General features: G+C 45.3%; 1 long non-coding RNA gene across 1 annotated transcript; it reads right to left on the reverse strand.

The window, feature by feature from the left end:
• Positions 1–3,507: 3,507 nt before the first annotated feature.
• LOC147574812 (uncharacterized) lies at positions 3,508–19,319 on the reverse strand. The gene is made up of 3 exons (XR_015243545.1): positions 15,535–19,319; positions 14,370–14,528; positions 3,508–3,979 (listed from the first exon to the last, which is right to left on the reverse strand). It is a non-coding gene; the product is annotated as an uncharacterized LOC147574812 (long non-coding RNA).
• Positions 19,320–23,295: the final 3,976 nt, after the last annotated feature.

A 23,295-nucleotide genomic window follows, 5' to 3' on the forward strand; every position in this document is an offset into this window, starting at 1 on the left:
GTTTCAGCTCAGGTTTTGATCTCAGGGTTAGTGAGACTGAGCCCCGTGTCAGGCTCTGCATTGACAGTGTGGAACCTGCTTGGGATTCTCTCACTCCCTCTCTGCCCCTTCCCCACTCATGCTGTCTCTGTCTCTGTCTCTCTGTCTCTCTCTCTTTCTCAATATAAATAAATAAACTTAAAAAAAAAAAGAAGAGAAAAGAAAAGAAAGAAAGAAAGAAAAGAAAAGAAAAGAAAAGAAAAGAAAAAGGAAAGGAAAGGAAAGGAAAAGAAAAGAAAGAAAAGAAAAGAAAGAAAAGAAAAAGGAAAGGAAAGGAAAAGAAAAGAAAAAGGAAAGGAAAGGAAAGGAAAGGAAAGGAAAGGAAAGGAAAAGAAAAGAAAAGAAAAGAAAAGAAAAGAAAAGAAAAGAAAAGAAAAGAAAAGAAAACTATCAAGAGGAAACATTGAGGCTGGGGATTCTTGCACAACCAATTCAACAGGACTGTTGATAAGATAGCCAGCGTGGGTGGTAGTGAAGAATTTTATCAGAAAAAGGGTGACCACCACATATCAAGGGTAGGGGATTTTCGTTAACAGACTCAGCAGGATTCTTCCTATGACTGGACTAAACCAGAACAAGGACAGAACCCAATGTCAAGGCCTAGTCAAAAAAAGGGCTCAGTTTGATCAAGGAGAGTCTTTGTCAGTGGGCAGAAAGCCTTTGTCCCAGTCCTGGCCAAGGCTTTCTCCTTTTCTCATGTTGACAGTTGTACATTGCCCTTTGAACAACTTTGTCTGTATCAAAGTCTCATGTTGGACTCATCCTTCCTTGAAATAAGGGCTAGGAACCGATTTCAGCCTTCTGAACCTCCCCAACTGCAATTACTGTGGCTTCCTCTATTTGCTGGTTTACAAATCCACATCATGTCAGATTCTCCAAAGGAGTCGCTTCTTCCAGGGCAAAAGTGCCCTTTCAGTTCTCCCCGCAAAATGTCCCTTTCTCCGTGCTGCCGGGGAGTGTGGAGTTTTATAAACCTCTCTGGATTTAGGTAGGAAAAGACTCCTTTCAGGCTGATGGCTAACAGGAAGACACCCCCATTTTTCAAAATTCCTTTTCCTGTGGTTGTTTCCTGACTGACTCCCTCTATCAGATATCCCCCTGAAGCAGCTGGAATCAACACTTCTCTGCATACTGGCTTGCTGGGGATTTTCTTTTTAACTCTTTCATGTCCAGGTATGTGTGGTTAGCTTTGGGCCAATTGTAATGGGCTAAAATTGCAAGATACAAAGAGCCTAACTTACAATCAGCTTACCTTTCAGCAAAGGGAAGTATAACGGCTCAATTACAAATGACTCCTTCTTGCAGAAAATGTACAATATCATGGCCAGGACGGCGTAACACGAGCTGTTCTTTGGTTTATAATTTCCATTCTCAGAGCATATTTAGTTATGTCGTATGCAAGATGAAGATTCTCCCAAGGCATAACAAGACAATGGATCAATGAAGTCTTTGTATACATTTAGACATCGATTCAAATTTGGGTTCTGTCATTTACCAGCTTTCGGGAATAGGGCAAGGTATTTAACCTCTTTGCGCCCCAGTTACCCCATCTCTAAAGTGGAATGACAGTGCCTCCTTTACGAGACCTCTGAGAGATCAGGAGTTCACATGTAAAGGACTCAGCAGCACCTCTGCTGTTAGCAGACTCTGGATAATTGGTAACTCTTCTGAACACCAACTTCCATGTCACAGGTAAAAACCATTTTTTCTATCAAGATAAAAGCCCTAAAATCATAGCTAGAATTTTCATAATCCAAGAGTGCAGAAGAGCTGCTTAGCCCCTGTGCCATGTACAGTTGTTTTGAGGACGGACTGTAGACCCATTTATTTCCACCGAAAGGGGGTGCAATCCATGAACCGACCTGAAGCAACAACAACTCCTTGAATTTAGTCCATTTGGGGCCTCATGTGTCTCATCCACTGGATCCCTCCTTGAAGCCTATGGACGCATACTTAAAAGAGATTAACATCTCACCTTAAGGGGCCCATGACAACCAGCTAACAAATAACCCAATGAATCTTCGATCGGTACCCGGCACACCCTCCCACTCGACCAAACATGAAAACTGAAAACAGAAAAAGGATTTTCCCCGCAAGAATTCCTATTAGATATACTGCCTTGACCTGCACCTTAACAGTTCAAATCATGGAACTCAGAATCTTTTATGGTTACTGGGAAAATTCATAGTTTATCATATTTTGTCGGCTGGAGAGGAAGAAAAGACTTGGCCAGGTTCCTGGGGGAAAGATAGCCTGTCATATTTGCTGAGATTTATTTATGAAAAAGCACTCAGGATGATACTTTGTGCAACACGCTCCCTCCTGCTCGGAGCACCATTAGCTCAAAGCAAATAGGAGAGACTCCCAAGCTGCCCAGGGCTGAAGGTAAAGGAGGGGACAAAAGTAAGCGGAGCGGGGACACTCTCAACTGGCATCATTTAAAGCTCTTGATTATTTAAACTTCTGCAGAATAATGATTGCATATTTGAAAGTAATACATCTGTTCCTTTCCCTCCCCGCCCCCATGTGGTTTTCTAATCCCGAGGTAATTACGTTTTGACAAAAATTTATTGGGACATCTGTTTTTTCCCTTAGATCCGCAGGTCACTGTGTGACTAACAGCAGCCCAGCGGAGAGCTGCCTTGGAAAAACCGAGCACAATGGCTGGCGAGATCCAGGGCGCGCCGGGGCGGTGGGTGTCAGTTCGAGGCAGAAAGGACGGTCCCCTGGTGCCACCGGCCCACACTTCGTGTGCTGCCTGGCTTGGTGCTCAGCATGAGACTCCGGCCTGTGAGGGTAAAGGGATCAATGATCTGGTGGGGGGAGGGGAGGGAGGAGGGCTGGCTGGTAACAGGCTGGCAGTGTGCATCAAGATTCATGCATTTTCTAGGTTGGCATCCGATATAAAAATAATTCATGGAGGGAAGAAGATGGAGAGGCAATGCACAGGCCATATGTTTGGAGCCCCTGCCCATAATGGCTGGCTGTGGTTACCAGCGTCTGGTGCCACCAACTAGATTAAATTATGGTACCCTACGGAGGCACAGAAATCAGAACGATTTCTCCGACTTCCAGCATTTGATAAATCATAGGATAACCGAGGAAGTTTACCCGTGCATCAAACCCCTCTTTTAATGTTTTAAAAAGCACGACGTGGCTTCAGTCCGCTGTTTTTTGGCGGCTTAACTGCCAGAACTTGCTAACGTCAATTTTCTCACAAACCTCAGCTCCCATAGGAAATGCTTGTATCAGAATTCCACAGGGACGGCCTTCTCTCCACGTTTTTCCACCTTCGAGCTCTCATAAGGAAGTTTGTTTTCCTGAGGTGTCCAACCCAATATCTTGACCTGATGTTTAAAAAAGAGTCTAAGTGACTTGCCTCTGTGCCAAATGAAACTTTGGAACATCGTGAGATGTTTCTGCCATTAAGGACTTAATTAGGAATTTCAGTAACCAAATAAAGCTCCATTTCCCTTTTCCTCTAGTTTATTGATTAAAAAAATAAAAGGAATCATAACCGAGGTATTTCACTTCCATATAGACACCACACTCAACTACTTTCTTTTTCCTGGAGAGTATCAAAATGCCATTACAATGATTACATATAAATATCCACTCCCCCAAATCAAGTTTTAGAAAGCAAAATGCCTCTGCTGTAATAGAACATCTCCTCCACGAATGGATAAAAGGCATGCTATGTCCTGCATTCCTTTACGAAGTGCTGAGCAGGAACAAGTTCCCATTTTTCAGATGGAAACGTTGAGACGGAGGGGCAAGGAACTAAATGTCGTTAAGAAATGTCCCTGTGACCCTCTTCATGGGGTTCAGGCTCTGGATCTCAGGTCTAGGCTGCATTCTTTTGATTGCCAAAGTGTCCAATGACGAGTAGCCATTCAGCGGATTCCGCAGAGTCCTGGCTTCCCATGTGGTAACATGTAGTCTGTGGGGAGGGAAAAAATAGTGTTTCTTTAGAATAAATTGGGAAATACCGAGTTTAAAAGGCTTAACCAGGGGTCCCTGACCGGCTCAGTCGGTGGAGCATGTGACCTTTGATCTCAAGGTTGTGAAGTGGAGCCCCAAATTGGGGGTAGAGCTTACTGAAAATCTTAAAAACAATGAAATCCTTAAACAGGTTCTCTGAGGCTGGGCATCTTTAATTTTCTGTGAATAGTGGAGCTCAAAGTCAGAAAAAAAAACCATGGGATGGATCTTAGCTCAGGTCGCCATAACAGGACACCGTAGGGTGGGAGGGGGCTTAAACACAGAAATGTATTTCTCATAGCCCTGGAGGTTAGAAGTGTAACATAATTGGATTTTGGTGACAGCTCTCTTCCTAGCTTGCAGATGGCTGCCTTCACTGCTGTGTCCTCAAATCAGGGAGAGAGAGGCTCTGGTGTCCCTTTCGCCTCTTCTCAGGGAACTAATGCCATTATGGGGTCCATCGTCACGATCTCATAAAACCCCCGTTGCCTCCCAATGGCCTCATCTCCTCATACCATCCCATTGGGGGTTAGGGCTTCAACATATGAATTCGGGGGTGGGGGAACATACCCAGTCCTCTTTTTGATTGCAGAATAATGAGGTCTAAGAAATGCTAAATTAGACGATTCATGATACAAAATAAATATCCTAATTATATCACAGAACAGGGCACAGAGAAGTTACTCAATTATTTTTTGGAATGAACTCATTCACTCTTTTCATATTTATTTTTGCACCAGAATGTGGAAAATGAATCATGGCAGCAGTGCTAACCATGGTCAAGAAACTACAGAGCACAGGGGTGTGTGTGTGTGTGTGTGTGTGTGTGTGTGTGCGCGCGTGTGTGTGTGTGTGTACTGGGGTGGAGACTAAGCTGCGGCAGGAGGCTCCAATTCTCTCTTGTCTGCCACTCCTCTAAGTAAGGCTTCATTTGAACGAAAATTATTAGCTTCCTATGAATTAAACTTCCTAAATACCATTGTTCTACTCTTCTATTATTTCACCTAATTTTTTTTATTCTTTATTTTCCTCATCCTAATTTTCTCACTTCTTTTCTATGTGTTTCTTGTGTTATGGTATTGCAATTGCCTGGCTTGTTCAAAAATGTAGACACAAAACCTATTTGACTGTAGTGGGGGGTTTTTGGTGGGTGTGTGTGTGTGTGTGTGTGTGTGTGTGTTGGGGGCTTTGGGGGGGAGTTGTTTTGGTTTTGGTTTTAGGTTTGGTTTTGTCTTGTTTTTGCCTCACTTCTCCAAAGCAGAGAAATCACATTCAACATATAGGACAAGAAGAAAGTTCCAGGATGATAAATTTCAACTACTTTGGGGGAGATCTTGTAGAAATGTTTGGAGAGAAAATGGGCTTGGGCTTTTCACTTAAAAACAAAAACAAAATCTTTATTAATGTGGTCTTCCAGAATCCATGATATTCCTCATGCTGTTTCCCAATGCTCTTCCCTTTCAGCCCTTCCCAACAAATCCTAGCCATTCTCCCAGAAGCAACCGAAAACAGCCTCTCCCATAAGCCTTCCCGGGGTTCCCCGGAGGAACCAGTCTCTCCCTCTTTCGTGCTCACCGCAGCCCTTCATCTTCTACTCTGTGTGCCTCCCTCTCATCATCCACAACATGAGAAGAAGAATATCACCGGTGCATCATGGTAAATCTCGTACATTACAGTCCCCCGTGCTAGATTTGCACTTCCTTGTTCCTTCACACGCAGAATGGTGTCAGGAACGTGACAGGTGGCTAACAAAGGATTGTTTCCGTGGACGTCCCCAGCAGAGCACCGCGCTGGGAATTAGAAAAGCGTGGTTGGAGCCCTGCCTCAGCCTCTAACTCGCTGCTTGACATCGGAAAGCTCAGTCCACCTCCCTGGACCTCGTGGGCTCATTCTGGAGACGGAGCAGCTGCGTTGGGCGATCCCCGCCTCCGCTTGTACCCTGACGTGGCGCAGCCTTCCGAGACTGAACCGAACAGTCAGTCCTGCCCCATCGGAAAACGGCCGGTAGCCCAGAGCGAACACTTGGTGCACAGATCCCACACCGACGTTCGCGTAAAATACAATACAAGAAAATCTCTCACCCCCAGATGAAAATAATTTGGTCTGCCCCCGAACCTATTTTCCCATCACCGATGTGTTTGCAATCACCGTTTCAATTTTCCCCTCCTAGACGTCGGGGAGGCATCTTTCAAGAAAAACACAACGTGCGCCCAGACCCAGCAGCAGCCTGCTTGGAAGCACTTCGATGTGCTCATTAGAGCACGGGGGCTGCGTGTGTCTGAGCTCCCTCCGTGCACAGAGAGCGGCAGCTGGATGGACGGCCTGCCGAGGGTGAGCAGAGGGCCCTCTGCCAAACGCTGTTCCTTTAATTCACCTAAACGCTGACCTTGAAAAATTGCCCTTTATGGGATGTGATGAGGTGTGAATTCAATCTCCATCCTCACTTGGGTCTTGTCATTTTCTGCGCTGTGATTGCCCGTTGTGCCACACGACAGCAACTGGCCCGGCAGAGGGTCGGTGAGATTGACAAGGTCCTCTGGGGAAGGCTGACATCAAAAGACCCTGCAAACTCATTTCAGTCACGGGCCTCTCTAGCGCCATTATGATTTTTTTTTTTTTTTTTTTCTGGCTGCGATCACACCAGGTTGGTACTGGTTCAGCGACATCACCCGTGCGGCTTAACTATACCCTCTCTGATGGTTGAGCAAAAGCTCATCTGAGATGAGGCTTTGGAAGGTTCTCTCCTCCTTCCCTTCCCCCCTTAAATCCTCCAGCTCATGACCCAAACCAACTCACTGCAAACTTATCCTGAATGTTCCAAGAAGGTGAGAGAGGGGAGCATGCGTTCTGCAATTTTTCTTGTGCTCAAAGAATCAAATGCAGTCAATTTAACTTCATCAGACCGCTGACAACAGGCGCTGATACAGAGGATGGAAGAGATCGGCCAAAATCCTACAGTTTCTATCAGTATTAAAGCCAGATGTTACACTGGCTGTTCGAATTTGATAAAACCCACCACTGATAAAGGCTTCTCCCTGGATCGGTGGGTCCCAGGGCCCATTCATCAGCACAATGGCTCATGTGGCAGTACCCCAGGCTAGTGGGTAACATTTACTGCAGCACCAGGGTTTCTGTGAAGGCGAGACTGGTCCTCCTTTGTCTGTGGGCTTCTATAGGTTGTTGTGCCTTGAGCAGATCTGTTTACACTACACTTGCTATGGCAACGTTTATCTGATATGGACAAAAGGCATTCTGATTCTTGAATTAATAACACTTGAGTCAAGCCTATGATTCAACAAGAGGTATTCAAACAGTTTGAGTGAAGGCAAGGTTTTCTTTGAGGCCAATGAATACAGCCACAAACCTTTGGCTCAAGGGATCCAAATGTGCAGCCAGCAAGGGTTACCGGGCCCTGAAAACCACCAAGCTATCCTTATGGTGAGGGAACGGACGGGGGAAAAATAAAGAAATGCACATCTCGTTGGCATGGACCTCGAATCAGAGCCCGGGCAAAGTCACATGGTAAGGAGGACCTGTAGAGGTGGCTTCTGCTCAGTCGGACAGCATGTTTGACCACACTGTAAGGCACGAGAGGGCCCTGAACACAGATGTGACTGTGAATTCACCTTCGAACCTCCCTTTTTGCCCCCGTGATGACTGGAGGCTGGATTTGGCCCAGTCCCCCTTCTACCTGCCCCCGGAATGTAGCCCCCACAAGGGTCAGGTGACTTGATTTCATGGCAAATCTTTTCTGGGAAGCAGATGGAACCCCAGGGGCTCAGGTAAATGGCTTTCCCTCCTTCCTCCCCACAGTTCCCAAACAGAGGTTTCCTTTTCTTTCCTCCACTGAAAAATTGCCAAAACCGTTCCCTACTGTACAGCTAACCCAGAAGCAGGCAACGGAGAATGATGTTAATTTAAACTTCTGCCTTATTAAGTAACAAAACCCAGAAATAATGTGATCAAAGCCAAAAGACACAAACTTCTGCCATCTTTCTTGAGATAAAAGGAGCAAAACACCCATGAACTGAAGGAGGCTTGGACACTTAATAAAAATAGCTAATTAAGTGTTGGAGTAACTTAGCGTTTTGCCCCCTGAGCCCTGCAATACTCAAGACTAGCCTGTATCCCCTCCACTCTCACTCCTTCCTGCTGTGACTCAGGCCATCACATAATTCTTTTTTCATTCCCTTCATTGTGTGCCAGGGACCGTTGTATGCACTGGGCATGCAGGAGCCGACAGCAGACCCCAGCCTCACTCCCGGGTAACTTATGCTAGGGGTGGGGGTGCTAGGGAGGTAAGCAGAACAGGTCATGAGACATTCGTGGGGATTTCTCCCTTGGCACAGACTCTGTTTTGGCTCATATTCTATGCTTCAACCCGACAAGAGGTCTCTTCGCTTTTTAAATATTAATCTACTAAATACTTTCAAACACCCATCATATACCAAACAAAACCCCAAAACAAGAAAGGGCCAGTGCCCGCTCAACCAGACCCCCTCTTGTCCAGTTAGGAAGGCAGACGTGCACATCAATAACTCAGACAGGTGTAAAAGCTGTGTTCCTTAACGTTACCGGGGCCACAGAGTCATCTGGGAGGAGAGTTTAAAATACAGATGCCTGGAATCCAGGCCAGATCTGTCAAATGGAGCGGGGAGGGGGCCACAGCGTTTGCATTTTAACCAACTGCCTCCTTCCCTGAGATTAATTCTAATGTATACCAAAGATTAAGAATTACTGGTATCGAAGAAAGAACATGGGATTTAAGAGCATTAGTCACCACAGCTATTTAGGGCAGGTCCAAAAGCCTGATTTGGTTTGAAATCCTAAGTTTTTCATATGCTACCTGGGCCCAAGTGTGACTCTATCAATGGAAACATTAATGAGAGAAGACAAGTTCAAATCAAGGACACACTTGATGTAGGTTTCTGTACGAGACAGGAGGCACTACCTCTTCTGATGAGTGTGGTGTAATTTACATGAAATAAAATAAAGAACAGCAACCACCATGGAGCTTTGCAGATAATCGATGCTCTGAAATGGTCAGTTTTTACTAGTCTTGGCTTCCTTCTCGAACTTCTCTGGGTTCTCTCACGAACCCATCGTGAGACATGCTGCTCTATAGTTAAATATCCTCGGTATGATCCTCGGTATGCTCACGTGGAGCAACAATTCTATTATTCAAGATCACCGAAAAGCACTGCATGCACCGTTCTGTACTTTTCCTCACAGGTTGTAGTATCTGTTTCTTTTCTACCACTGAACTTACTCGCAATCGTTATTGGCAAACAATAAAAAAAATTTAGACATTGTGCTTGGAGCCCAGTGTTTGCATACTCTCTTCCCATCCAAATGTTTTTCTTCCTTATAATGAGATAAAAAATATCATCAGACTTCCACTGAAAGACTGTAAGAGAACAAATGAATACAATGCGACCCCATGTGCTCAGGATTACAAGTGCTCAGGGGATAGTGGAAACCAAAGGCCAATACGCATCTTCTCAAATGTATTGTTGTAGATTGAAGTATGGTTAATTAGCTCTTTATTATTACAAAATATTTTAAATCTTCTTACAATTAGAAGCTTAATTAACTTTTCCGTTTGCCCCTTATGACTTTTAACCAAAGAATCATTAAAAATCCTAGCTAAGATGGTCGACGTGTCAGAGACAGCTACTTGCCTACCAAATAGCCATTCTCTCCTTACGGACAAACATTAATTTTATTGAAGAAGGAAATGGACCCATTCAAATATGTATCCAACCTCCCTTGCAACTGAAGGATATCATGTGAGAGTATTAGGACTGAGGGGAAGCGAGTAGAAATGAAAGGGAAGGACTTCAGAAAATCTCTTAAAAACAAGGCTTTCAGCACATGTACTGGCCCTTTAGACATCTCGTTTTCTGAGTCTGAACACGGACACCATGGCTGGCATTCCAGCAGTCATCTTGAGAGCATGAGGTTAACAGTTACACCCTATACATCGTGTAACACAAAAACAGAGGAGCCCTAAGTCTTTAATGGCATCAAGGAGCATCCATACCAGCCTGAGTACCCATCTCCAGAAGTATTTTACAGGAGAGGAAAACAAACTCCTAAGAACTTCCCTATATCTTCAAATCACTATTGTGTTTTACTTTTTCATTTCTGTCACTAGCAACCAAACGGAAGTCACAACTAGACAGTAGGAAAGCCAAAGTGCTATAAATGAAGCTAAGCTTCAGAGTATTTGCTATGCAATAGGAAGGATTATTGGCCGGAAGTCTGCCCACGAAAGCTTGTTCAGGTGAGATTTCCTGACTTTTTTATGTGTTTCCAGTTCTGAAAGTTTGGGAAAGTGTACGTGAACAGTAAAGTACACGGGCTGTTAGCCAAAGAGAATCACCTCATATTTGCCCAACACTGTACAATGAACAGTGTTAGATACAAGTTGTCAACGATTCTAGAAAGTTAAATCTTAAGCCATTTTCAAGAGGGGCTTATTGTATATGAAAAGGCCATTCAGGGTCATTAACTTTGAGATCATTTTCAGACTTGCCATGTGATTGTAACATTAAATGTCACCCATACCTACCACCTCTTTGCTTGGCCTTTGTATCAGTTCTCTTAAGCAATAAGGACTAAAAAGCATGAAACCACTTGGTCTCCATTAGGCCTCCCCAAAGCCATGCCAAAGCATAGGAAGTGTGCATCGAACACATTTATATACGTGTCACATATAGAAAACAGCAAAGTGAAACAGAACATGTCTTTTGAAGTCCTGAAGTTGACTAATGAGCTGGGTGGGGAAAGGCACTGAGAATATTTCCCTCTGGCTTTTGCAAGACAGAGGCAAGCAGCCAGGCTCAGGAAAGCCACTCATCAAGGCACTGGGCAAAAAGGAGATCAGTTGGGATCTTAGAGGCACTCAGACAAAGCCATCAGCAGACACGGGGGCAAGCTGGAGTGCCAAGAGCGTGGCTGGTAAGTGCTAGAAACAGCGGACCTCAGAGACCTTCGGTAGAGACCCCAAAGAGCAAAAATCTTGTCCTGTGCTTTCTTCACCAGTAGTGACCGATGATGCTGATGGACACATAAGAGGTCGTGATATACTAGGCAGCATTCTTAATTTCTGTAGGTAGGACACACTCTATACATACATAAGAGGTATAGACATACAAGGTGTCCTATCAGTTCACCAAAGAAAGTAAGGCTTCGGGAGGCTAAATCAGCTGGCCAACATCACATAGCTCATAAGTGACAGAGCCAGCGCTTAAATTTGAACCCATATGTATAACTCCTGGGCTATGTATGCTCTCGAAAGGAAGACCTTCCCAAAGGTCTTGGTGGCCAAAGGTCCTCACTGAAGAGTCATAACCAAAAGAAGCATCCTGCTGTTTTGATGAGTACGTTGGTTTCAATCTTATAGGCAATGCTTCATTTTCGTGAGCTTGTTGAAAGATGGAAAATAGTTCCTGGATTCTTACAAAGAATGTAAAGATTCTAATTTGGAAAATAAGGGACCCGGGGGGTGCGGGGAGAGATGGGGTGGGAAGAATCACTATCACAGACACGGTCAAGCTTTGATGGCTTGCCGGGACCAAGTGATATCTTTATTTTTCTATTTATGGCTTCCTCTGCTCTCTAAAATCTGTGCTTCCCCATTTCCTGAGGTATAAACTCTAAATTTAAGAAAATAGTCAAAACTTCCCTAAGAAAGCAATAAAATACCTGTATATATGGAGTCTAAAACTTGCAGGATATCTCCCCACGCACTGTCCCCACGTACCTCGTGTAGCAACTGGAGAACCCACTGGATAACTCAGTCTACCCGGGACACTGCTACATTCCACAGCTTTGGATCCCTTTCGACCATCCCCTAAAATGGCCTTCTCCTGTTCCCTCCATGGCAAAACATTATCTCGTCTTAAAGCTCAACTCACCCCAACTCCTTCTGGAAGCTTCCCTCAGGCCAGATGTCTCTACTTTACCCGTTTATCACCCAAACTGAATTGGCCCGGGAGAATTTATTGCCCTCTTCACTTTGTTGAGGCCTCTGTTTTAATAACATTGTAGTGCTGTTTATTCATTTTGCTTAATCGTGTCCATGAGCCAAGTACTGTAACTTATATATGAAGTTCCAGAATCTTGCAAGTACCTGAAATATGGTGGACAGCCAAGACTGAATGCATGGATACCTCGCAATGATGATCTCAATCGAAATCAAGTAAATAAAATCAGATTTCAGCTTATTGAAAAATCTAATGATAGAATTCTCTTGTAAATCAAAAGGGAACTGATGCTCCGTACAAAAATAAAACTTGCATTCACTTTCTTGCTTGCCCTTTTTCCAGTAGTTTCCTCCAAAAGCCTACAATTCCTGTGACGTTGAGGGTCTTGCTTTATGACCAACCTTCGCTAGCCACCACGTTAGGCTTTCGAATGGCTAAATCCCTGATTCGTTAGGTCTAATATGGGAACATACCTGAGCAAGAATTTTGGACAGATTTTCAGATTCCCGTCACCTTCTAACATCTCAGATCACCAAAATTTAATGAGTGCTCATAGGTGTGGATGCTTTTCTAAGCACGTTCCATGTATTAACATACCTAAACATACAGAGGCCGACACAAGGTCCAAGTCTACTAGAGGGTATTAAACACACCGAAGAGAAAGGAGTGACGTTGTTACAGGGTGACAGCCACATATCCAGGAATTTCAGCTTGGGGCCGCTAAAGATTCACCTGCAATAGTAAGATTATCCAAATCACTTACTTAATGTGTTTATCACTTATAAACAAATATCATTTATTGTATACATTTGAAAATTCCATTAAAAAAGTATTTTTTTTTAATTTAAAGAACCCACTTAGGGGTGCCTGGGTGGCCCAGTTGGTTAAGTGTCAGACTTCGGCTCAGGTCACGGTCTCAAGGTTCGTGGGTTCGAGCCCCACATAGGGCTCTGTGCTGACAGCCTGAGCCTGGAGCCTGATTTGGATTCTGGGTCTCCCTCTATCTCTGCCCCTCCCCCTGCTCACACTCGGTCTCTCTCCGTCTCAAAAGTAAATAAAAACATTTAAAAAATAAAATAAAAAAGAACCCACTTAAACCATCGTTATAACAACAGTGCAATTAATAATAGTAACTCTGGCCACTCTCTGGAAGTTTGGTGCCCTACCCTCATGGTCCGCCTCTGCACCTTCTGTTTCTCTTACAGAAATCTTCACAATGTGTAGTTGTTTTGTTTACTTGTTTTTAGGCCATTCCTTCTCCCACCTCCAAATGAGCTTTACTTTCTGAAAGAGAAACAGCTCTGTCTAATACCCTACTGAATCCTCAGCACAATGTTTGTGCAGAGCGAGAGCCAAATATTTGTCAAGGATGGATGGAAAGAAGGGAGGGAGGGAGGAGGAGAGAAGGAAAGGGACAAAAACCATGCCGGCACCAGAGGAGACACTTGGCTCGTATTATCTCATTTAATGCTACCCACCCCAAGAGAAAGGGGCCGTCAGACAAGATAAATCCGGGGCACCTGCGTGGCTTAGTCAGTTAAGGGTCCCACTTCGGCTTATGGTTCATGAGTTCAAGTCCCGGGTCAGACTCTGTGCTGACAGCTCAGAGCCCGGAGCCTGCTTCGGATTCCGTGTCTCCCCTCCCTCTGCGCCTCTCCTGCTCATGCTCTGCTTCGCTCTCAAAAATCAAATATTAAAAAAAATGAATTAAAAAAATAAAAAAGAAACTCATGCCTCCCTCTAGGTAAGTAGCTGAGACGTAGGAGAGCCAGGATTTGGAAATGACCTGGATCTCCTTGGCGTGGCTGAGAACACAATGCACGCACACCGGCACACCTGGGTGGCGTAAGGACCACTTTGGCTCCCAAAGGCTGGGAGGCCAATCACAACCCAACAAAATGCTAATGCGAAAGCAGGCTTGGCGCATTCAAATGAGACTTACGTTTGCCCATCTATGACTGATATTATTGAATGAGCTCGCTTGGCAAATACGTCCAATGGCTGGCCCTCCCTGATAGGCCAGGTCGGCTAGCACATCCGAACAAATCCTCCTGATACGCAGACCAAATATTGAGTAAGCCACTGCCTGAAATAGACACTGAATATAGAATTTACTTCATTTTGAAAGCGTTTTCGAAGGTTTAGTAGCTTAAACGTCTTACAGTGAAAGCTCTTTCTAAAAGTTCTCGTGAACGTTGGAGATACTTTCGGACGCGGAATGAATGTATTCTCTTCCCTGCCTTTGTCCTTGTTGGTTTCGGTTGCTCTGTCTTGGGTGTAACCAGCAGCGAGGTAGCTCCCACCCCTCCCCCCAACCCCCCCCAACTCTCCCCCCCCCCCCCCCGCTTTGGAACACACCATTCTGACCTCCCGGTGTGTGAGCTTACTGGTCAAGAGATGTTCTCGTGTGCTGCCCATTCCTTCCATCTTCCACTGACAAAGGGGTCCCCTCACACTTGCTAGAAATGCATCTCCTTGTAACTTCTAACCCTTCATCCGGGTTGTGCTCATTTGAACCTAAAAAAAAAATCCTAGTCCTGTCACTCTTTCTTGTGCCAGAATTTCAATATTTTGACAGTGGGCGGTGGCTCAGTCCTTCTCGATAATCCTCCTAGGTCAGATATTAAATGTCAAGAACCTCAGCTTTCCTTGATCCTTAGTGTGCCTATGCCAAGTGTCACAGTAGCTCTTTAGAGTAAAATGCAATTTTCTAAAGCTGTAAGGATGTCGCAGATACCTCTTTGCAGTGAGGGGGGAAACTTGGTCAACCATCAGTGTGCAGGTTTGACAGGCATGTGGAATTTCAAAAAGAGCAACTTAGACGACACAGGTGTCATGAAAGACAAAATGTCTCACTTTGTGTGAGGCTTTCTATTTGGGCTAATTGATCAGTTGAAAGAAATGGAAAAACCACCCTGGAAGGTTTCTTAGACTTTTCCTGAAAAGACTGTTTTTTAATATCTTAATTATTCTCTGACGATGTTGCTCTAGAAAGGAACCTAAGTGATGATCCCTTCTTCCTTCCTCTTTCTCCTCCTCCTCCTCCTCCTCCTCCTCCTCCTTCTTTTACACTGGAAGGCTAGAAATCTACTGTTTGGGCAAGATGACCATACTACGTTAGACCATGCTTGTTGGAATTAGGAATGTACAAAATGTAAAGTACACAAACTGCATGATTTAATGCATCACAGATTAAACATCATGTTTAATTATCATCCGGCTTCCATGACCGTTTGGGATCCATCTGGGGAGAATGGGAATAGGCTGGGTCTCCAACAGGGATTCTCAACGGATTACACAGTGGCTTCCCCTGAGGAGCTTTTAACAGTGGCCAGGCCCATGCCCCCACGAGATTTTAAGGTGCAGAGAATCACTGGCAAAGAAAGAAAAGGGTGACCTGTGGAAGTTGGGGGCATTAGGGGACTTGGGAGCCCCTCAGAGATGGAGTCACCAGCCTCGGCAGTGAGCTAATACTGCCCCATTACCAAAGAGCCTCGGTCCACTGAGCCTCTCGTCTCCTCACCTGAATGAAACCTTTGTGGCCACAGGTGATCACAGGTGATACATGTCATTTCGCATGGACTCCAAGCAGGACAACATTATTGCCTCTCCTTGTCTCTTCCTCGCCCTTCTTTGGCACCCAGATTCCTTCAGGGGCACCTTAGGACACAACACCAGTAGGCAGATAACGGCAGCTGTGGCTCCCCCCATTGGAGGCCTCCTTAACATTCGTCCCTCCCTGGGACTGGTCTGAAATCCACAGAGAGCAGCCAATAATAATGATCTCACTGATGATATAGAAAGTGTCTTCCAGGTAGCACCAAGCTAGAAGCTTGACATCATTTCTAAAAAAAGATGTTACCTTCACTCTGTAGATGGGGATGCTGAAGCTCAAAGCGATGAGGCAAAATTGACCCAACACGTGTAGCTGGGACCCAAATCTATCTGGCTCTGGAAGCTGTGTCTTTCTCGACCCATACTGCCTGCCTCTAAATCTTGCCCCCTGGAGAGTTTCTTTCCCCCATGATGAAATTAAACGAAGTCCAACCCGTGAGAAAACACCTCTGGGAAAAGGGGAGGAAGGGCAGAGAGAACAGTGACTCATCAGCCATTCCTACTCGAGTGTGTGCGAGTTTGGTAACCCCCTATCACTGACAGTGACAAGGGGAAGGAAAGGGGGCAGGACAGAGGGAGGGATCGGCTGGGACCCTTGTGAGAATCACAAGCTCCGTGGCACCAGGAGGGCAGGGGAGCGGGAAGAGGAGAGGGGGTGTCCCAAGAGGTCACATCAGGCCGAGGTACGTTAACACGTATAAACTTTACTTTGTTTTCTCCCCCTTAGGACCTGCTCCTTCTTTTGCTCCTGCCAAGCAAGACTCACTTGACTCTTATCAGATTTAACCAAATCATGGGAAGGCCAGTAAGTAAGAGGCAGCAAACTGATTTCTGGTTTCACAGTAAGGACGCCAGAAACCTAGTCAGGGTGCTGGTGAGGAACCATGGGCAGGGGGAAGTGGGAAAGTGTCTTTTGGGGCCAAAGGTGTTTTAAGTAAGGGGGAAAGAAATGAACAGAAGTTAAATTTTACTCTGGGCTGGCCTGGGTTCCACTCTTTGTGACCCCGGCTGGAGAAAAGGCCTCTGTCCCATGGCAGCGAGGGGTATGGCCAACCTCTGTGGTCCGAGTTAAGCCCAAAAGTGAAAAGCATGACTTTTGGTTTGAGCACGCGGTGTTTCTTCCTGAGATTGGGTTAGGTCCTTCCCTGCCCTCCTCCTCTTCTCCAAGCAAGGGAAGGCTTGTGCTTGGACCAACAGAGGGCCCCCCCCCCCCCCGGAGACCGGAACCATACACGGATTCTCAGGCTCCTCCTTCGGCATAATCAAAAGCCAACTGCAGGAAGCCAGTGGTCAGACGGACTTTCCCACAATACCCAGTTAGCACAACGTCAGGTCAGAAGGGTTCTCTGGAAGCCAATACAAACAGAGCCAGGCACATTTTCCCGGGGGGCCTGACATCCGGACTGGTTTCTCAGCCTGGCTGCTGCCCACACGTCCATGCTCGAGAGCCAAACCCTGGGGTTGGTTTTCAAATCGTTTTCAAGGTAATGACAAGCGTGTTGCCTCAGCAGGGACTCAGAGTGAGGGTGATCTGGGGAATCAGGGAAGGGGAAATCCTTCCATGACACCTGCCAGTTCCCTACTCCTGTTAGGCACAAAGAGAGAAAAAAAATAATCTGTGAGGTGGAAAATGCCGGAGGAAGGCTCACTGGAGGAAAAAAGGCTAGAATACGGTGCTAATCAGGCAAGAGTCTGAGATTTTTAAGAAACCGAAGTTCACTTCTCACGCACTTTGAAATTCCACCTGACAAGCTCTTCAGGGGCCCTGAGTGTGGCCTCAGTGCATAGGGCGGCTCATAAATTCGGCTACAGACAGACAGGGGCAAGGTAATCCAAACTGGCCACAATGGCTAGCCCCCTTTCTGGTGCATCCCGCGTCTCTTATGCACCGTGATGGGTGGTGTTCCAGCATGATCTCATTTAATCCTGCACAACAACCATTTAAGGTAGGTCTCATTGCTCCCGTTTTACAGAGGAGGACAGTGAGGCCTCGAGAGTGTTAGTAATTCACCCACAAACTTTGACTCTCCGCCGGGTGCTTGTCATACCTTGCCTCATTTAGTTCAATTAAGTAGAGGTGCTGTCAGGTGCTCGTCAGCTAGGAAATGCTGGAAAAGCCTGAGGAGCCCCGTGCCAAGGAAGGAGAAAGACTGCAGAAGGAAGGGGCCAGCCGGTTTTGCTTCCTCTTCTGTCCCCCGTGCAAATCAGGATGCTGGCACACGGTTGTTGCCAATAAAGGTTTTTGTTTTGCTTTGTTTTGTTTTGTTTTGTTTTGTTTTTGAGAAAAATGAAATGGGCATCTTGGCTGTAGCTTCAAGGTGACTTTTCTTCCAGACCTGGAAACCGAGAAGCCTGAAAAACTCAGGCCCAAGGATGGAAAGCTTATGTAATGTCATTAATTAAACATAATGAACTCCAGGAGATTAACAAATGTTTCTTAAGTAAATGGATGAATAAATGAATGACTTCTCTCTCAAAAGTGCTTCAGAACAAGGCCAAGCTACATTCTTATGCTCCCTCCTGCCAGATTTCTCTACGTATTTCCAGATCTCCGCGCCTCTGCTGACAACCTTTAGGCTCAGAAGAATCAGGACTGAAGACATGTGAAATTAGGCACTCAGTCCTTCCTTGTTTAAATCATGGTAATGACTTTTTTAAACATTCCACGATATATTTCATCCCCTTACCTGTATTTCTTCTAGTAAACCGACAAAATTTAATCCAAGAAAGTCTCTGTGACTCTCTTTTGCAGGAAAGACAGTCCTACAGACATAGCTTCTTTAAAAATAAAGGGCGTGTAATTTTGCACATTCAGGACTCCTCTCCTCGTGGAAGATGGAGAACGTGGAAGATGGAAGATGTGGAAAGTGGATGCATGTTCCATAATGGCAAAGCCTCAGAACTGCAAGGTCCGTCCAGACTTCCAGACGTGCCTTTTGCCATGTTGCAGGTAGGCTGCTGTCTAGCACGGCCATGATTCATTTAGTCAGAAGAAGGAAGCCGTTTCGAGCCTGAACCCCCACCTGGTTATGCCTCACCGTCGACTTCCGTACCAGCCCTCAGCAATATGCGTTGGCTTATTGCATTGGCTTGTGCAGGGCCATGCGCCGCCATCAATGGAAGCCTTTGTTTCATAGCTGGGCACCTGCACGGCAGGCTCAAACAATGAGGCCATCCCAAGAACCCCTCCTTTCTCCTCAGGGCACCCACGGTGAAAGAAAACTTGTCGAGGCCTGGAAGCCCACTTGCATCATCATTAGACTGCTTGGCCAACGGTTAAGCACCAACCTCTCCAGGTGAACACACGGAGATACTTTCAAATCTCAGGTAGCTGCCAAGCCACGGGCCAGGGCCGCGTTAGCGTCAGATGAGCGCTCCCCTAGCCTCCGAGTGAATATTAAAGTGTAAAGGATGAAAAGCCCTCCCAGGTGCCACAATTCTGGGAGCTTTGGTTTTCACTAGGGCACAAACACCCTTAAGGCCATCCTCGGATTTCTGAGATCATGATGAGTGAGCCCTGGTAACCCCCCTGGACCAGATTAAAATCCGGTCCACAAAATGCCGAATTGCACACTTGTAGAAAGCCTTCTTCCAGGAGGCGTTAGTACCTTTATGACAATAAATATGTTTTCATTTAAAAGTGTTTTACTTTTGTTTAATACCTTGTATTTATCTGTTGGTTTATTTGGATATAAAGACACAACAAAAAGGTAATGATCATTTTTTTCTTAATGTGTATTTATTTTTGAGAGAGAGAGAGAGAGAGAGTGCAAGCAGGGGAGGGGCAGAGAGAGAGGGAGGCAGAGGATCCGAGGCAGACTTCATGCTGACAGCAGACAGTCCGATGCGGGGCTCAAACTCACCAACCGAACCATGAGATCATGACCTGAGCCTAAGTCGGATGCTTAACTGGCTGAGCCCCCCAGGCGCCCCCCAGCGATCATGGTTTCTGTAGTCAGGCACGCCTGGGTTTCAATCTTGGGTCCACCACATCAACGATGTGTGAATTGAGAGTAAATTGCTCAATCTCTGAATCTCTCTTTTTTCATCTGCAAAATGGGGATAATTATAGCCAAAATATCATTGAGGATTAAATAACGTATGTAAAATATTTAGCACAGACCCCGACCCTCACTCAGTAACAAAGCCTTGATAGATGGTATAGCTACTATCTTGTTTTATTATAAGCCCAATGATAAATTAAAAAAGACTGTAATGGTAGAATAAGTATGGAGTATTGAGTTTTGGATGTCTACCTTTCCCAAAACTTAACGAGGTTTGTGCTTTTGAAATTGAAATTGATGACCAAACTATTCGGCCACACACAAATCCCAGAAAACGGAGAAGGTCAATGGTTGCTTTAATCTCTAATTCTGTCTAGGGTTCAGGGAATTCTAAAGTCTTCAAGTTGTGGACTACTCAAAAAAAAAAAAAAAGATAACCAAATGATTTCATTGGGCCAAATTGTTAAGCAATTAGGGTCTGCTGGTTGGATGCCATTTAAACCTACTATTTCCCACCATTTGTTGGAATAAGTCTCCTCATCTCTCGGTGCCGGCGTTTTCTCATCAATAAAACAAGAACGTTACTAGTACTTCCCTTTAGTGAGTCTTCGGAGAATTAAATAAATATAATAGAAGTCTAATACTTAGCCCAGCGCCTGAGTCAGGAATCATCCAATAAATGCGCTCTGTCCACTCTTACAGTACTGCCCACAAAGCGTTCTCCCTCTTATTTGAAATTTTTCCTGCACTTGATATCCTCTGTTAGGTCGCTTTGCCACTATCATGGGGAAAATCTTGATACTGTGGCTCAGTGGGGAGTTTTAACACGTGCTATTCATTCGACTTATTTCTCCACACAAACCTCCTTCACACCGGATGGACAACGTGCCCTGAGACTTCTCACCAGAGGGGCAGCGTGCGGGGACAGCGCTGCGGAAACAGAAGACAAGAAGCAGAAAGCACAGAGCTTGGAGCGACCCATGTGGGTCTCATTAGCGCCAGGTAACATACTCACACCTTTAATAAGTGAGGACATAAGCTAGGGCACAGCCCAGTTTTGACTTCAGGCTACCCAGGTAAAAGGTCAATGAGAAAAATGCATCTGATCTCTGCCAGACCCAACGGGTTTCAGCTCTTGGGGAGGCGAGATCATTCCGCATCTACATTTGCTGGTGCACCTTTCATCACAAGCCTTAGAAAATCACCTGGGTCTCTTCTGCTTAAGGACTGTACTTATATGCAAAGGTGTGTGAGGATATAAAAGTTGAATGTCGTCATGCAGTTGATGTAGTTTAACTGATTAATCAAAAAGCAAGAGCAGATGAAACGAGAACTGCTCTGAAAACCTGAAGAGCCATTTATGGTTTATCTGCAAAGAACCCATAAATGCATCAGAAAAAGTCATGGACGTTTAGGAATGATTTCTTTCGTCTCTACTGTATTCCTCCTGCTCTAATTACAAAGACTAGCTATAACTCTGTGACTATCATGGAGTTGGGTTTGCGATGTAAATTGATAACCTTATACTAACATTTTTGTGTGGCATTAGTCTTTTCTTATGACCCCATGTTTGCATTTTTTTCATTCTTTTTCCTAATTTAATATGATTCTTGCTTTTCCCAGGCCATGCCTCGTGCATTAAAATGTTTAAGATCGTTACAAGTGGTTGATTACATTCTAGTTTGTACATGTACTTTCGTACTTTCTCCCAAATGAAGGAAGCAAAGGAGACTATTATTTCCTTTCCTTCCCATCCCGCCCCCCCCACCGCCTACGTTAGCAATAAGATATAAAGTAACATTAATTAGACTGAACCCTTGACTTTTTTTTAAATTTTTTTTACTGTTTATTTATTATTGAAAGACAGAGAGAGCATGAGCAGGGGAGGGACAGAGAGAGAGGGAGACACAGAATCCAAAGCAGGCTCCAGGCTCTGAGGTGTCAGCACAGAGCCCGATGCGGGGCTCGAGCTCACAAACCGCGAGATCATGACCTGAGCCGAAGTTGGTCACTTAACCAACTGAGTCACCCAGGTGCCCCTGAACCCTTGACTTTTTAATATGTGTGTTTTTCTGAAAACTTGTCTGCAGTGGAAAAGAGTGTTTATGTTTACAAGCAGGGCAGGATACTTCTATCTGTGTTACTATTATCTAATCTGAACCCTAATTGGAACCGATTGCTAGATTATGAAACCAGCTCAGCAGTATTTCACAAATAAAAGTCCACGGTTAATGGGAAAGCAAAAGTAAGTCTTTGCACTTTTTCACAATGTAAATTGATAACCTCATGCTAACATTTTTGTCTTAAAATTCCAGTTCACATTTAGTTTTGTATGGAATATTCTTGAACCGGAATCAACACATTTTGGAACAGAAAAATCAATTCTTCTTGATTCAGCCAGTGCCATCGACGTAAGCAATAACTATACAATCGTTAAGCGATGGGGATATTGAAGTATTCTGGGTAATTCGGTTTAGTGTTGCAAACACTAGGTTGTTTACGTGTCGGCGTTTTTACAAATGAGAACTGCAGTATAAACGGATATTGGGCTGAAATTTTATTTAAAGGTATTTGAATGTGGATTTCTAACCATGATACAGCTCCACGCTGTCACTCCCCTTGTAGGTTTCTCTGGATGGTGTAATTTTTTTTTTTTTTTTTGGTACCGACAAAGAGAATGTTGATTCTAGAACCGTCAGTAAAAATGTGAGAAAGAGTAACGGGGAGAAACATGCAATCGGGACCGCGTGGATTTGCCTCAGTGTTCTAAGTCTTCTCTGAGAAAAGTATCTTCTACCCTGCAGGGCACTGGGCCACCAGGAGACCTGGTGGGGTCTGGCTCCAATGCCGCCCTTGGCCATAGACAGCGCAGGCTCCTCTGCGGTTTCCTCAGTGGTCACACTACGGGGGTGCAGGAGGTGGTGAGGGTGCTTCGGTAGGACTCGCACAGTCCCCTGCGGTTGTTGTTGAATGCAAATGTCCCTCCCCAGGTCCTCAGTCCCCACCCACCCTATTGGTTAACTCAGCTGGCTTAACCCAGTTAGACTGCCTTCCCTGCCCGCCCCCCACCCCCGGCCGCAGCCATTTGAGTTCTTGACCCCTGCAGCGAAAACCTGCACATCGCAAAGGCTTCTTCATATAATCTACCCCTGGAGGAATCATCTGTCTTAAAAATAATAGGGTAATAACTTCTTGGCAAATACAAGTTCCCCACGTCCTCTCTGCCCTCAATCTATCTATCATTCAGGCCCTCGTGTGAACCACTCGGGTCACATCAAAAGCCAGCAGTCCCGACTGCCACGGAGGAGGTATTTGGTTGACGCGGAGGACAGGACCTTTTGGGAGCAAGACACGGTGCGAGCAGCATTGGAGGTGCCAACCTTGAGCGGGAAGAACAATCCGGGGCAAGCTGGAGGACAAGGAATGAAGGGAGGGCGCAGACTATACAAACTTTGTGGGGCTCCTTTGTACGAAGTTTAGAAAGCTACATATCTCAGGCTTATCCAGTCTCTCCCTGTCCATTCCAGATTTCACATCCCTATCCAGTCCCCACCTTAAGAGCAAAGAATAAAGTGTCCCGTGAGAGACCCCGACGGCAACGGTCAGCTTGTCAGAGGAGGGCCCAGGGCTCAGACACCCCCCTCTCGCCTGGGGCTTCCTCTTCC

Source organism: Puma concolor, chromosome D4, assembly GCF_028749965.1.
Source record: "Puma concolor isolate L17-30 chromosome D4, mPumCon1.1.hap2, whole genome shotgun sequence".
NCBI lineage: Eukaryota > Metazoa > Chordata > Mammalia > Carnivora > Felidae > Puma > Puma concolor.